Below are 17,953 nucleotides of genomic sequence, written 5' to 3'. Positions count from 1 at the left end.
ATTTCCCCCACACAAGGTTAGACAAGTCACTTACCTCAAATCTCGCTCAATCAATCGATAAGGATGCCTTTCCCTCGATTTTCTGACTCCGAACGGCCCATATCTAGCCAAAAGCAATTACATATCGTGAATACAACTACAAGAAACTAATTTAAATAATGAAACAACGATTTTAGCAAAGAATTGAAAACTCGACCCGGGCCCACATCTCCGAATCTGGTAAAAGTCACAAAATACGAACACCCATTTGACCACGAGTCCAACCATACCAATTTTACCAAAATCCGACATCAACGCGACCTTCAAATCCTCAATTCTTATTTTCAAATCCCTAGGCTGAAATCTTCGAATTTCGCCTCGGATCACAAGTGATCACAAGTGACTTACCTCAAGTTTTCTCATGAACTCTCTCTGAAAAGTCGCCTCAACTCGTGTTTGAAATGTCCAAGAATGAGAAAATCTCGGACCCTTCTGTTTTGTACACTACCTAGTGCTTTCGCACCTACGATACTGCTTCTGCGGTCAACTCTTCCGCACCTGCGGAACTTCCGCTTCCGCGGTCCTAAATCCGCTTCTGCGGACTCGCTTCTGCGAGACGAAGGCCGCTTCTGTGGATCCCCCATGCCAGGTCACTTCCGCTTTTACGTTGCCTCCTTTGCATCTGCGACCTCGCAGATGTGGAACTTCCTTCGCATCTGTGACCTCTTCCAATGCTACTCCAGCCCGCTTCTGCGATCAACATGTTGCTTCTGCGGTCACGCATCTGCGACCATTCCCATCGCAGGTGCGATTGCACCAGAACTAGAAATTTTCCAGAATTCCTCCAAGTCCAAATCGATTCCGGATTTAATCCGAATCACACCCGGGGCCTCCGGGACCCCGACCAAATATACCAATCAGTATTAAAACATCATACTAACTTAGCCTTTATATCACATCAAACAACGCTAGAAACACGAATTGCGCATCGATTCGAGCCTATTGAGCTTTAAAACTTCAAAATTCAACATCTGATGCCGAAACCTATCAAATCAAGTCCGATTGAACTCAAATTTTGTACACAAGTCATAATTGACATTACGGACCTACTCCAACTTTCGGAATCGGAATCGTAATCCGACTCTGATATCAAAAAGTCCGTTCCCAATCAACTTCCCAAAAATTATCCAAATTTCCAACTTTCACCAATTGACGCCGAAATGATCTACGAACCTTCAAATCAACATCCGGACACGTTCCTATGACCAAAATCGTCATACGAACCTGTTGGAACCTTCAAATCTCGTTTCCGAGTTCATTTACTCAAAAGTCAAACATTAGTTAATTCTCCCAACTTAAAGCTTTCGAAATTAGAATTTTCTTTCCAAATCCACTCTGAACTTCCTGAAATTCAACGCCGACCACACATACAAGTCATATTACCTGAAGTGAAGCTACTTAAGGCCTCAAATCGCTGAACGACGCGCTAGAGCTCAAAACGACCGGTCGAGTCGTTACATTCTCCCCGACTTAAACATACGTTCGTCCTCGAACGTGCTAAAGACTGCTCCGAAGTTGTCCAAAATCACTGTTTAACACCTCGTGCACCTACCCGTGCCACCACAACCCAGTTGAACACATTAGCTCGAGCCATACTGAACATCCTCCCTATAACCTTTGCTAACAAGCTTGAGAACCAAATTCCAACATCCGGAGTTTTTCTACAAGACCTGATTCTAACATTCGAACACCGTATCAATCACCACACACTGTACCAAAACATGATCGTGCACCTATGCAGAAATCACACCATGCAACACATAAGTCGGTTACCCATAATAATATCCCCCGACCACAATAGCTGGAATTTCACGAATCTGATGACCGCAATACACCTTATGACGCATATAAGTCTTGTTCCAACTCTCGAAATACTGCCACGACGGAAGAGATGTGTAGAAACTAATAACCACTTACCAAATCAACAAATCATGGAGTCTCTCCTCCTGAAAAGGTCAATTATCTCATTCTGAACCGAATAATGATATTTGCTCTTTAATATACCCAACATAGCTCTGATCGCACTGATCTCAGGTCCGATAACCGCGTCTCACCCAGTACAAGCTGCTCAGGCAAAAAGCCATCTCAAATACTGCCAAAAATCTCATATGACGCCCACAATGCGCCAACAAGCTACAACTCGAATGTGATACATAAGGGAAAAAAAGAAGAAGAAAAATGAACTCTGGAAAAAAACCTACCCGGCCCGCGTAACGAATAAAATGACTGAAGAGATGCTATGAACCTTTCTCAGAGAATGAGAAATAAATACACCAAATAAGTATAGGGGACCGTACTCAACATCTCACTGTTGCGGCGTGCAACCCAATCCACATATGATACCGTTGCGGCATGCAACCCGATCCAAACATGATACCATTGCGGCGTGCAACCCGATCCAAATATGATATCGTTGTGGCGTACAACCCGATCTACACATAATAATAAATAAGTACGTTCATCAAACCATAATTCTTATACCTACGGAATACCGAATATCATCCACAAGCACACCAAGTGCGTAATACAAATCCTGGGGAGACGGATAACGCCATACACTATGAAGCCCCAGCGCCACTAAGGTGCAATAAATGACCTGCAACTCGAGAGCCATCCTGCTCATATAATACCACAAGCTACATGGAGCCACAACACATGTGCGAATAATCAAGCCGTCTCACGACCCGCACGACACAATAGAGTATTACATGGAATAGCCGACAACAGGAATAACATCCCATGCCTGACGATTCCTCCGTAAGCAATGCTATGATAAATGAACACATCCGACCTGACGTAGAACACACATTCATATTAGGCCCACCTGCGGACCTCAAACCGATTTTAATCATACTATACTGGGTCAGTAACCTACCAAGGATCCATAATGGCCCCAGTCGTGACACACACGAGCAGCCGTCCATAAGGCCACTTCTGCGGAGCCCCCATGCTAGGTCCCTTCTGCTTCTGTGTTGCCTCTTTCGCATCTGCAACCTCGTAAATGCGAAACTTCCCTCGCATCTGCGACCTCTACACACGCTACTCCAGCCCGCTTCTACGATCAACATGTCGCTTCTGCGGTCGCGCATCTGTGACCATTCCCGTTGCAGGTGCGATTGCACCGGAACTGGAAATTTTCCAGAATTCCTCCAAGTCCAAATCGATTCCGGATTCAATCTGAATCATACCTGGGGCCTCCGTGACCCCAACCAAATATACCAACCAGTCTTAAAATATCATACGAACTTAGTCGAGCCTTTATATCACATCAAACAATGCTAAAAACACGAATTGCGCATCGATTCGAGCCTAATAAACTTTAAAACTTCTACATCCGATGCCGAAACCTATCAAATCAAGTCCAATTGACCTCAAATTTTGCACACAAGTCATAATTTATATTACGGACCTACTCCAACTTTTGGAATCGGAATCCGACCCCGATATAAAAAAGTCCACTCCCCATCAACTTCCCAAAAATCATCAAAATTTCCAACTTTCGTCAATTGACGTCAAAATGACCTACGGACCTCCAAATCAACATCCAGACACGCTCCTAAGACCAAAATCATCATACGAACCTGTTGGAACCTTAATCCCATTTTCGAGGTCGTTTAATCAAAAGTCAAATCTTAGTCAATTCTCCCAACTTAAAGCTTCCGAAATTAGAATTTTCTTTCCAAATCCACTCCGAATTTCCCGAAATTCACACGCACAAGTCATATTACCTGAAGTGAAGCTACTCAAGGCCTCAAATCGCTGAACGATTCGCTAGAGATCAAAATGACCGATCGGGTCGTTACAATAGTGGGAGTGTTTTTAATCCGAGACTTAACCTATTTCTCTCACATTTTTATTTGGTTGGGCAATTTTTGGAGCTCTTGGAGGGGAGATTTTCATCATCTATGTAAAGGTAATTAATTCCTGCATATTGTGAGTTAAATACAAGGTTTATATATGGATTTAAAGAAAGAAATTAGTAGAAATTTGGGATTTTGGTAGAAACCCTAGAATTCGGTATTTTTGGATTTTGACCACGAAATTGAACGTGGAATTGGGAATAAATCATATATTTGAGTTCATAATGTTATGGGTAAATTTTATGTTCAAAAATATTCAAAATCCGGGCACGTGGGCCCGAGGGTTGACTTTAGTGACTTTTAGAGCGGAGTTGAGAATTGTTATAAATTGATTAATTATAAGCATCAGAGTATATTTTGATTGAATTGCACATTGTTTGACTAGTTTTGGATTGATTGGCTTGAATTGAAGAGCTGGAGAGGCGTTGGAGCCAGTTATGGAATTTTGCAGCAAGGTAAGTCTCCTATCTAACCTTGTGAGGGGGAAACTACCCCCTAGGTGATTGCTATGTGATACTAGTTGTGGGTGTTATGTTCGCATGGGGTGACGAGAGTTTGTACGTAGCTAAATCATGCTTATTTCCAGGTAGACTTAGGACCTTATTATAAAATAATTGAATTATTTGAACTCGTTATGTTGGCTTAACTAATTGAACTTATAATTTAAATTGACTTAGAAATAAATATATGTATACTAGGCCGGGCCTTAACACCTTGAGTTGTTGGCTAGTTATTTGAGAAACGGTAAAGATTATATTCATCTTGTACTCATGTACTGTATTTTAAGCACGTGTCTCATGATTCGATAATTTCCTTCCTTTCTTGTGGATCGGGTTGAACGCCTCAGTAGTATAATAGATGCATCTATGGTTCGTATCGTTTGACATAATCGTGCGTTATATCGTTGGTAGTCCGAACATTCACGAGATTTTCTTTCTGCTGATGCCCGGCATTTTATATGGTATTACTTATTCATCGATATTGGCACTTGACTTTTTCTTTCTGAGCCGTTAAGGTAGAATACAAGATTGAGAAATTCATACTTTGAAGTAAATATTTGGAAGATTATGTAACTTACATATTTATCCCATTATTGTTTTGCACTTCATATATGTTATGAATTATTATATTATTTTATTGAACCTCTAGTAAGTGTCGATGCCGACCCTTCGTCACTACTTCTCCGGGGTTAGGCTAGATACTTACTGGTACGTACTGATTTATGTACCCATGATGCACTTTTGTACCAAATGTGTAGGATTTGACAGGTTCATTGGGTGATTATCTTGGCGCGTAGGCGCAACTGTTGAGGAGACTTTATGTGAGATGTATTCCAGGCTACGCATTGCAGTCTACTGAGTCACCATCATACTATTCATTTTATCATGTGTCATTTACATTCTAGACATATGTTGTATTATTATTGTACTCCTTAGTAAGGGCTCATAAACTTGTGTCACCAGGTTTTGGGATATGCTAGTTATTGCTTACGGATTTATATATCATTACTGCCTTCTATTTATTTTATAAACTACTACTTGTGTACGTTCCCGTGGGTTTTAAAAGTGTAAATATCCTTCCTTAATAAAAATTTATGATTTCAAAAGTAATAAAATGAACAATTAATGGATAGTTCACCGTTGGCTTGCCTAACGACGACGTTGGGCACCATCACGGCCTATAGTGAGTTTTGGGTCGTGATAGCTTGGTATCAGAGCTCTAGGTTTACTTGGGTCTCACGAGTCATGAGCAAGTCTAGTAGAGTCTTGCGGATTGGTACGGAGACGTCTGTACTTATCTTCGAGAGGCTACAAGGCTATTAGAAGAACTTCCCTATTTGATTCTTCATCGTGCGCTTTGATTTCTTTGAGGCTTATGCATTTATTTCTTTCCTACACAATCATATGCGACGTGGAGCACTTGGTATCAATTGGGTATTGAGGAGTTGTAAATGGTACCGCAAATATGGTGCAAGATGTTTTCCCTACGTGTTCGAGTGGGTTATTATTGTTGTCTTGTGAAAAGGATTTCTGTCGTTTCATGCCTTGTATCAGTATTGCCTATGGTTTTGAGGCTACGCACAAATTGCTGTGACGTTCATGCATTGTTATCGCGCAGCATTGGCATAATGGTAGGGTGCTTGTCTATGTGTCGAGGCAGTAAATTACTTGAAAGGAGGATTTCTCGGTGCATGGCTTCGAGTTTTGAATGTATTGTCGAACTTTCAGTTGATGTCAATGGGGAATGGACGGACTTGAATAGCTAGTGGATGAGCACGGGCTCAGGAAGGTTTACTGATTTCGTGGTAGTTATACCCAGTGCAGCGTTATTAGGAAATGTTGGTATGGAATTTCACATGTGGGCTATCTCCTGTGGACAAGTCAGCAATTGTGTGATTTTGATGAAGTTTCTACGAGAGTTCTACTTACTACGAAGTGGAAGGTCGATTATATGATTATGGCTGATAATTCGGAATGTTCATGAAAAGTTTAATAAGAAACTACAAGAAATTTGGCTGGTTGACGGTGCGAGATCATGGTAATTGAGAAGGAAAAATCTTGGTGGGTTCTAGGTTTATATAATTGTAGCTTAAAGCTACAATTATAAAGCGAACACAAATTTTAAAAGTAGTCATTTTTATAAAAATGGCCCTTCAGCACTTCCAAGAAAGATTTTAAGGTTGTCTCGGCAATAGCGGCCGGATACAAAGGCAACACAGTAAACAACAGACAAAAACAAACAAAATTGTCATTTTTTCAACAATAGCCTTTCGGCACTTCCGTGGAAGGTTTAAGGCTATCTCGGCAAAAATGGCCGGACATAAGGGCAAAATAGTAAAAAGCAAAAAAAATGGACAAAGTAGCTATTTTTTTTACAAAAATGGCCCTTTAGCACTTCCGAAGAAGATTTTAAGATTGTCTCGGCAAAAACGGCCGAACACGAGGGCAAAACGGTAAAAGGTGACCAAAAATAGCTATATTTCTTTATTTTATATTATATTATTTTTTAAAATTTTTTATAAACACGCATAATTTTTACGCTTCTTTTTTTCTTTTTGAAAAAATGTGGGCCGAACCCGATGGAGGTTGCTTACGTATCCCACCGGGTAATGAGAATCAGACCCGCGTAGTTCGATAAAATCGACCCCGTTTTCTCTTTTTGATTTTTATGAACATTAATCTTTAGCATCATACGTACTAGACCACGACATTTTTTTGTGTTGTTTTTATATTTTTACAAAAATCGGGAGCATGTTCTTTATTTCTCTCTGTTTATTCAACTGATCCACCCTAAAGCCGGTCAACATGCAAGTCTCCCAAATAATATAACAGGTAGCACATAACATGAACATAATGGTCTCAGCAGGTACCTATCCTAAAACATAACTCGGCCCATGTGCCGAGCGCTGCTAAGTCAAATGCACGTGATACAAATAAAGCGTACCTACTAGGGATATCCGGCATAAGGTTTTGTTTTTCTAGGTTTAATTCCTGGTGGAGAAAGTATCTAGACTGGCTTACTCGAGCAGATAACTCAAGCCGAGGAGGGTCAGCATACCGGTAGCATTACTTTCCGACTTAGCTGGTGGTGCTCCTCGCCTAAAACGTGTGTGACTAAAATCCTTTACCCGGTGGCAAGCACCTCGGCTACTCAAAGAAAGCGGGCTATATCAAGCAAATGCCCAATTTTAATTTCAAGAAGACTCAGAAGGGGTGCGTGAAAAGATAGTTTATAATGTACAGCTCAACAATATCAAAGCGGTAAAAAGCAGACAACTAGCACATTAGGCCCAAATAAATCACAATATATACAATATTAATAAAGCTCTAATAAATGAATACTACAATCCAGTAAACCTAAAAGAAACTCAGCGAGCAAATAACAGTGATAAAACTCCTAGCGTATTAGCAATATAAATGCAACGACTCATGAGATAAAATGGGCGCAGGACAAAAATTAACCACTGTACCAAACTAAACCCCAAAATCTACTTGACTTTTAGCTTAATACAGAACCTTTTCTTACTTCAAAATTAATCATTTCACCACTTATTAAAAGAGCCACAAGGCACTAAAAATTTAATCTAAACTAATATCCAACTCAAAGTGCATAACAAATAGAGACAACATAAATTAAAGAAAACATAATATGATAGAAGAAAAAATAGGTGATGGAACATTCACTAAGCTTAACAAAAATGAAGTAAACAAAATAAATGAACCTTTAACAACTAAATAACACTAATAGAGTATTATTTTGTAAAGAAAAATGAAAGCTATAGCTAAATACTACATATTTACATGCTATAACAATTATCTTTGAACAAAATCAGAATATTACATGCTCCACAAATCAAACGGGTTCAAATCTTTTTCGTTGTCATCAAGAACCTACACTACAAAGGTTTAAGAGTTGCATGATTTGCAACAAAATGAAATTCAGCAATGAACGAGCAGAAACTCAGCAACAAAGACAGCAGAAAACAACGATAAAACAGCACCAAATCAGCCCGGTAAAGAACTCTAAACAAACCCATAATAGTTGCAAAGTACCAGAAAGTTTCAAAGATTTTTGTTCTCAGGTTATCACTCAACCCAAAAGCTCTCAAGCTCAGCTTCTTTTTATATCTTCAACTCATTTTTCTATCTCTCAAATATGTCTTTTTAAGAGTATGTGAAGATATGTATTCAACTAAGAGTGAAAGATCATGTCTGATAGAGTGTGTGTAGATATGTAGAAGATGTGTCTTTTAAGTAGGAAAAATAAGTCCTTTTGGACAGATTTTGGTTCATCAAAAATCTATCCAAAAGGATAAACTTTTGTGTGCCAAAATAGTTCTCTTTTCATCAAATTCTGACACAAAGCAGATCAATTGTATTTTCTAGCATGCTTAAAACATTAAAAGTAAACTAACATGTACTCTATTTTCATTATTCACCTTCTACCCTTCACAAGCTAATATCAAACCACTAAAGCTAATTCAAATCAGTGTAAAACAGAAAATCCAGCATTCAATTGCCCGGAAAATCACCCATATCAGTGCAGCCAATCAGATACAACCACCCAATGATTAAGAAAAAAATACGTATTAATAGTGAAGTAATTAAAGCATACTAACTGAGCGACGATGCAAAAACGAACTAAACGAGATAGAACTCTAGACTAAGAAACTGAAATCAATCATAAAGAAAATAGAAAATTAACGAAGGGAAGAAGGGGATTAGGATTTTAGTTAAAGTCCGAAAACTTAACGACACACGACGACTAATCACTATTGATTCTAAACTGACCAACAATTAATCAACAAAACTAAACTAATAAAAATAAACTAAACCAGAGAATGACTCAGAAATATCAACTACGAATCAAATCAACGTAACCAAACTAAATGACTAATCAGTCAAGAAGCAACTCAATTGATCTCAGTCACATATAATATACCTAAACTAATCACTGCGAGCAACTAAAGGGCTAATCGGAATCGACATACAACAACATGAAAATAATAGCAACTCGACAGGTCACTACTCAAATGTATATGAATAACATAAAAGTGAATGAAAATTAAACTCTAAACCTAATGCTAATTACAAGAACAAAATCAGAAAAAGGAAAGAGGTGTTATCAAAATTCAAGGACATTCGAGGACAAATCGAGCAACAAGAAGATGCCGAGGATATCAACCAATGACTGTCTGACCCCGAAGCGCAAGTTTCCTTTTAGTAGATGCCAAAACAAATAAGTTCTGGCGTCATACTAGAAGGAAACATGAGCTTTGGATCGAGTAGGCTAAAAGAATGAGGCAGTGGTGGTCTTGGGTGGTCGCGGCAACGAGGGGTGGTTGGATGGCGGCGGTGTAGCTTTTGGGGGTAAGATTAGGGGGGAAGTTTAGATCTCCTAGATATCTACACGTTTATGTGAGAGTTATGGGGTGAGAAAGAGTGTTTGTCACAAATTTAAGAAAGAACAAAAAGAAAATTTGGGAGGCTAGGGTTATGATCAAAGGTAGATTCGGTGAGATTGAGAGTTATTACGGGTATTTGGGGTTTGCATTGGTGTAAAGGATGAAGAGGGGAAGAGAACAATATAAAAATGGGGTGGTTTGGTGGTTCCCCGCCAGCGGTGGCAATTTTCGGCTGGCGGAGATGGGCGGCGGACGACAGGTCTGAGGGAGACGGGAGAGAGTGAAGAGAAAGAGAAGAGAAGGGGAGTGATAAGGGAAAATGGGAGCAAATTTTGACTAACCTAGGCTTTAAATACCTAGGGTGGAAAATAATGGGAGTTGTTGGATCAGGGAGAGATGAAGGGCTGAGATTTGATCTTGCTTCATTCATCAAAACGACGTCGTTTTGGGCGTCTCTCAGACCACATGGTCTGGACCGGGCCACGGGCTCGAATTTGTGGGCTAGTTTTGGCCTAATCCGGCTAAATGAAACATAAACCCAATCCTTAACCCCTTATCAAACTATTTAACTATAATCTAATTCAAAAACTTATAAATACACACATAATAATAATTTAAAATATAATGTAAATGAAAAACAAAATTCGGCATTTACATTGAACATGATATCTTTTGAAATGGTTCTTTCTAGATTATTAATCACTATACATAGAGATTTGGCTCAAGTCTCAAGGCCTGCTAGGCTCTTTTCTCAGTTTGTTCAATTTAATTTCCTTTTAGGGTGTACAAGTATAATGTGTATTTGGTGTGAAGTAAAATATTATCGAGGGAAAATATTTTTCTGAAAAATAAATAATATTCTTACTTATTTTTCGATATTTGTTTAGTTAGCAAAAAATATTTTACAAAAAATATCTAATCTAGGCAAAAACTATAGGAGACAAAGTGGGTGAGGGCAGGAGAGGAGATGGGCTTTGGGGGTCCGTGGGAGAAGAGGGTTGTGTGCAGGGGGCGGGTGGTTGGTAGGTTGGCCAGGCAGATGGGTTGAAGGGTAGGGGGAGGATGCCGTGGTAAGGGTGGGTCGGGATAGTTGGGGTGAGGTCGGTGTATAAGGTGGTAGGTCAGGGGGTCACGACCCAAACTAACCTCTGTCGTGATGGCGCCTATCGTGGAACTAGGTAAGCCGACTCATTTCCAAAACAAACTGATATTTTCATTTCAAAGATAATTTCAAGGTTATTTAGCATAAAACCTCCATTTAAAGAGTTCAAATCAAAGAAAAACAGAAGTGCGAAAAAGAAAAGACTGACATCGGAGTGTCACTAGTCATGAGCATCTACTACAATCTGTCTAACAATATCAAGGCTAACTCAGCCTGAAAAATAGCTAAATACAAGTAGAGGAAGATAAGAGGGAGAAGAGCAGGGGCTGCGATCACCAAACAGCTACCTTGCTATCTCTATGAAAATCTGTAACCAGAACACTCAATAACCGTTACCGTGTCCAACTACACCTGAATCTGCACCCAAGGTGCAGGGAGTAACGTGAGTACGACAACTCACTAAGTAATAACAATAAATAAAGACTGAGCAGTAGTGACGAGCACTAAATCATATAACGTTCATATCATGAAATCTCAGTAAGGTACAACATGCTTAAAAATCAGTGTTTAAATCGAATCATCTCGTTTAAACCCGATTCCAGTAAGAATCATTTAAAGATAATTTTTCCAACAGTTTTTCAAACAAAAGCTCAATGCAAAGGTGAGCAACAAGGACAAAATCATAAACAGCCCCTCGGGCAAAACATCACTCATATACAACCCCTAGGGCAAACCTCACAGTTACTCGTGCCACTCGGGCATACCTCACAATCACTTTTTCTACTCGGGCATACCTCATAATCACTCATGCCTCCCATACACTCAGCACTCATCACTCGGCACTCGCACTCAGTAGGTACCTTCGCTCACTAGGGGTGTGTACAGACTTCGGAGGGGCTCCTTCAGCCCAAGCGCTATAATATGCACGGACAACTCACGTGCTATAATAATAAAGTATGCTGCAGGCGGGCAGCCCCGATCCACACTCACCCTCACAAATCAGGCCCTCAGCCTCACTCAGTCATAAACCTCTCAAGCCACTCAAGCATTTCAGTAAAATAGGGCATTCGGCCCAAAACATTTATATGCATCAAAATAGAGTCATAAAACTAAGTTATGCGGTAAACAAGTATAAACAGGACTGAGTATAGATTTTCAATTGAAAACAGTGAGAGGATGGTAAGAAACAACCCCTAAGGGTCCAAACAGCATTGGCGCAAAGGCCCAAACATGGCATTCAACCCAATTTACAGAAATTCTTTCTAAAACATATAAGTATCATATGGTTTCAACAAAGTATGCAACTTTACAGTTGCTACGGGACGGACCAAGTCACAATTCCCCAACAGTGCACGCACACACGCCCGTCACCTAGCATGTGCGTCACTTCAAAATAGTAGAATGATACGAAATCCGGGGTTTCATACCCTCAGGACCAGATTTACAATCGTTACTTACCTCAAGCCGCGAAATTCCTATTCTACAATGTCCTTTCCTCGTGAATTGATTTCCAAACGCCTCGAATCAAGTCATAAATAATTCGTTTCAGTCAATAAAATTTATTGGAATTGATTCCACAAGATAATAATGATTTTTTATAAAAATTCGAAAATTAGCTCAAAACTGCCCGTGGGGCCCACATCTCATGACTCGACAAAAGTTACAAAATCCGGAAACCTATTCAACCACGAGTCTAACCATATAAATTTTACAAAAATCCGACCCTAACTCAACCCTCAAATCTTCGATTTAAACCAAGAGGGTTTTTAAATTTTTTCAACTCAATTCACCAATTAAATTATAAAACAACCATGGATTCGGGTAATTTAACCAATATTGAGTTAAGAACACTTACCCCGTTATTTCCTGTGAAAATCACCCAAAATCGCCTCACTTCCGAGCTCCAAATCGCCAAAAACTGAAAATGTGACGAAGTCCCATTTTCAGAACTTAAACTCACTGCCCAGACTTTTCTTCTTCGCGAACGCGGTCAGTGCCTCGCTTTCGCGAAACACAAAATAATTCTCGTCCAAATTCCCCCTTCGCAAATGCGACATCACCCTCGCGTTCGTGAAGCACAAAATGCCTCTGCTTCAATGCCTTCTACGCGAACGCGTTCAACCCATTGCGAACGCGATGCTTCGTTCCCTCTCACTATGCGAATGCGACACTCCCAACACGAACGCGTAGACTAATTGCCTGGGGTCTTCGACTGCTTCCTCTCTTCCTCGCGAACGCGTAACACCTCTCGCGTTCGCGATGCACACCCGGTTCACCCTTTGCGAACACGAAGAGCAAATATTACCAGTCTCCCAGTTCCTCTTCGCGAACACGAGGCTCCACTCGCGAAAGCGATGAAGGAAACCAGATGGTGTATCAGAAAAATTCCAACAGAGTTCCAAGTCCAAAATCCAACCCGTTAACCATCCGAAACTCACCCGAGCCCCTCGGGACCTCAACCAAATATGCCAATAAGTCCTAAAATATCAGACGGACTTAGTCGAACCCTTAAATCACCTCAAACAACGCTAAAACCATGAATTACACCCTAATTCAAGCCTAATGAACTTTGAAATTTTTAATTTCTACAAATGACTCTGGAACCTATCAAATCACGTCCGATTGACCTCAAATTTTGCACACAAGTCATAAATGACATAACAGAGGTATTCCAATTATCAGAATCGGATTCCAACCCCGATATCAAAAAGTCAACCTCCCGGTCAAATTTCTCAAAAATTAAACTTTCGGCATTTCAAGCCTAATTCCTCTACGGACCTCCAAATAATATTCCGGACACGCTCCTAAGGCCAAAATCACCATACGAAGCTATTGGAATTATCGGAACTCAAATCCGAGATCGTTTACACATAGGTCCATATCCGGTCCACTTTTCTAACTCAATTTTTTCAATTATGAGACTAAGTGTCTCATTTCACTCTGAGTTCCTACCGGACCCGAACCAACTAACCCGATATAACATAATATAGCTGAATAACACAAAAAGAAGTAGAAATGGGGAAAACGGGCCTATAACTCTCGAAACGACCGGCCGGGTCGTTACATCCTCCCCCTCTTAAACATCCGTTCGTCCTCGAACGGGTCTAGAAACATACCTGGAGTCTCGAATAGGCGTGGATATCTGCTCCGCATCTCCCGCTCGGTCTCCCAGGTGGCCTCCTCCACAGGCTGACCTCTCCATTGCACCTTCACTGAAGCTATATCCTTTGACCTCAACCTTCGAACCTACCGATCCAAAATAGCCACCGGCTCCACATCATAGGTCATATCACCTTCAAACTGAACCGTGCTGAAATCCAAAACATGGGACGAATCTCCAATATACTTCCGGAGCATGGAAACATAAAACACTGGATGCACACTCGACAAGTTGGGTGGTAAGGTAAGTTTATAAGCTAACTCCCCTATTCTCTGAAGCACCTCAAAAGGCCCAATGAACCAGGGGCTCAACTTGCCCCTCTTCCCAAACCTCATAACACCCTTCATGGGTGATACCTTTAGCAAAACCTTCTCCCCAACCATAAAAGACACATCACAGACCTTCCTATCCGCGTAGCTCTTCTGCCTAGACTGCGCCGTGCGAAACCGCTCCTGAATCAATTTCACCTTATCTAATGCGTCCTGGACCAAGTCTGTACCTAAGAGCCTAGCCTCACCCGGCTCAAACCATCCAACCGGATATATACACCTCCTCCCATATAAAGCCTCGTACGGAGCCATCTGAATACTCTACTGATAACTGTTGTTATATGCAAACTCCGCGAGTGGCAGAAACTGGTCCTATGAACCCCCAAAGTCAATGACACAAGCACGCAACATATCCTCCAGTATCTGAATAGTGTGCTTGGACTGCCCGTCCGTCTGAGGGTGAAAAATTGTGCTTAACTCAACCTGAGTACCCAACTATCGCTGCACGGCCCTCCAAAACTGTGATGTGAACTGAGTACCCCTATCTTAAATGATGGAAACTGGGACACCATGCAGGCGAACGATCTCTCGGATGTAAATCTCAGCCAACAGCTCTGAAGAGTAAGTAGTACCAACTGGAATGAAGTGTACGGACTTGGTCAGCCGATCCACAATAACCTAAATAGCGTCGAACTTCCTCGAAGTCCGTGGGAGCCCAACTACAAAGTCCATGGTGATCCGCTCCCACTTCCACTCTGGGATCTCTAACCTCTGAAGCAAGCCACCCGGTTTCTGATGCTCATACTTAACCTGCTAACAGTTTAGAAACCGAGCCACAAACCCAACTATATCCTTCTTCATCCGCCTCCACCAATAGTGTTATCTCAAATCCTGGTACATCTCGCGGAACCCGGATGGATGGAATACCGCGAGCTGTGGGCCTCCTCAAGAATCAACTCTCGAAGCCCATCTACATTAGGCACACATATCCGGCCCTGCATTCTCAGCACGCCGTCATCACCAATAGTCACATCCCTAGCATCACCTCTCCGAACCCTGTCCTGAAGAACGAGCAAGTGGGGGTCATCATACTGACGCTCCTTGATACAGTCATAAAGAAAAGACCTAGAGACCACACAAGCCAATACCCGACTAGGCTCCGAAATATCCAATCTGACAAGCTGGCCCGCTAAGGCCTGAACATCTAATGCCAAAGGTCTCTCTGCTGCTGGAAGATATGCTAAACTCCCCAAACTCTCTGCCCGGTGACTCAAAGCATCGGCCACCACATTGGCCTTCCTTGGATGGTACAAAATCATGATATCATAGTCCTTAAGAAGCTCCAACCATCTCCGCTGACGCAAATTAAGATCCTTCTGCTTTAACAGATTCTGCAGACTTCGGTGATCTGTATAGATCTCACAATGAACCCCATACAAATAATGACGCCAAATCTTTAAGGCGTGAACAATGGCTGCTAACTCAAGATCATGGACATGATAGTTCTTCTTATGGGTCTTCAACTGGCACAAGTCATAGGCGATCACCCTACCCTCCTGCATCAAAACACAACCAATGCCTATCCTCGCAACTTCACAATACACGGTGTAATAACCTGAAGCTGATAGCAAAACCAACACTGGAGCTATGGTCAAAGCAGTCTTGAGCTTCTGAAAGCTCTCCTCACACTCATCCGACCGCCTGAATGGAGCACCCTTTTGGGTCAATTTGGTCAAGAGAGATGTAATAGATGAAAATCCCTCCACAAAGCGATGGTAGTAACCCGCCAAACCAAGAAAGCTCCTAATCTCCATGGCTGAGGACGGTCTGGGCCAACTCTGCATCGCCTCTATCTTCTTCGGATCCACTTGAATACCCTCACTGGAAACCACGTGCCCCAGGAATGCTACTGAACTGAGCCAAAACTCACATTTGGAGAACTTTGCATAAAGCTTCTCCTCCCTCAATTTTTGTAATACAATCCTCAGATGCTGAGCGTGCTCCTCCTGGCCACGAGAGTACACCAGGATATCATCAATGAATACAACAACAAATGAGTCCAAATAAGGATGGAATACACTGTTCATCAAATGCATGAACACTGCTGGGGCATTGGTCAGCCCAAAAGACATCACCAAGAACTCATAATGGCCATATCGGGTTCTGAAAGCTGTTTTAAGAATATCTGAATCTCGAATCTTTAGCTGGTGATAACCGGACCTCAAATCAATCTTGGAGAACACCCTCGCTCCCTGAAGCCGGTAGAATAAATCATCAATGCGAGGCAAAGGATACTTATTCTTGACTGTGACCTTATTCAACTGCCTGTAATCAATACACATTCTCATGGAACCATCCTTCTTCTTCACAAATAGAACTGGTGCACCCCAAGGTGACACACTAGGTCGAATAAACCCCTTATCAAGGAGTTCCTGAAGTTGTTCTTTCAATTCCTTCAACTCAGCCGGTGCCATACGATACAGTGGAATAGAAATGGACTGAGTGCCCGGCACCAAATCAATACCAAAGTCAATATCCCTGTCAGACGGCATGCCCGACAGCTCTGTAGGAAACGCATCTGGAAAATCACGTACCACCGGAATAGAATCAATGACAGGAGTCTCTACACTAACATCCCTCACAAAAGCCAAATAAGATAGGCAACCCTTCTCAATCATGCGCTGAGCCTTCAAATATGAAATCACCCTACTTGGTACATAATCTACAGAATCGCTCCACTCAACCCTCGAAATTCCCGGCATATCCAACGTCACCGTCTTAGTGTGACAATCTAGAATAGCATGACATAGAGATAACCAATCCATACCCAATATCATATCAAAGTCAACCATACTGAGCAACAATAGATCCACTCGGGTCTCCAGACCCCCAATAGTCACCACACATGGCCGATATATGCGGTCCACAATAATAGTATCGCCCACAGAAGTAGATACATGTACAGATGAAACTAAGGACTCACGGGGCATATCCAGAAAATGGGCAAAATACGAGGAAACATATGAATACGTGGAACCAGGGTCAAATAATACTGAGGCATCTCTGTGGCAAACTGAGACAATACCTGTAATCACAGCATCTGAAGCAATAGCATCTGGTCTGGCAGGGAGAGCATAAAAATAGGCCTGACCACCCCTGATCTGCCTCCCCCTCTAGGGCGACCCCTAGCTGACTAACCTCCACCCCGAGCTGACTGGGCGGGTGGTGAGGTAGCTGGTGCTGCAGTCGAAGGCTGACTCCTCTGCTGAGATAGACCTCTATGATGATGAGGACACTGCCTCCATATATGCCCAAGCTCCCCACACTCAAAACAACTCCCTGGTGCTGGCGGCAGAAACTGAAGGGAACCCCTAGCACCGAGATGACTAGTAGAAGAACCTGGCATGGAAGAGCCCTGAACAGGTGGAGCAGAAGACGGACTCTGAACTGGAAGGGCACTAAGTGATGAGTGTCCCTGATGAGAACTGTGAGAACCATGGCCAGATGATGCACCTCAATGGAATGGCCGAGCTGACTGAGCCTGTCAGAAATGACGACCTCTACCGTGCTGGAACTGACCCCCAAAAGGAGCACCGCTGAATCCACCCTGACCACGAA

The sequence above is a fragment of the Nicotiana tomentosiformis genome, chromosome 7 (genome assembly GCF_000390325.3).
Source record: "Nicotiana tomentosiformis chromosome 7, ASM39032v3, whole genome shotgun sequence".
In the NCBI taxonomy this organism is placed as follows: domain Eukaryota; kingdom Viridiplantae; phylum Streptophyta; class Magnoliopsida; order Solanales; family Solanaceae; genus Nicotiana; species Nicotiana tomentosiformis.
This window is presented reverse-complemented; position numbering follows the sequence as displayed.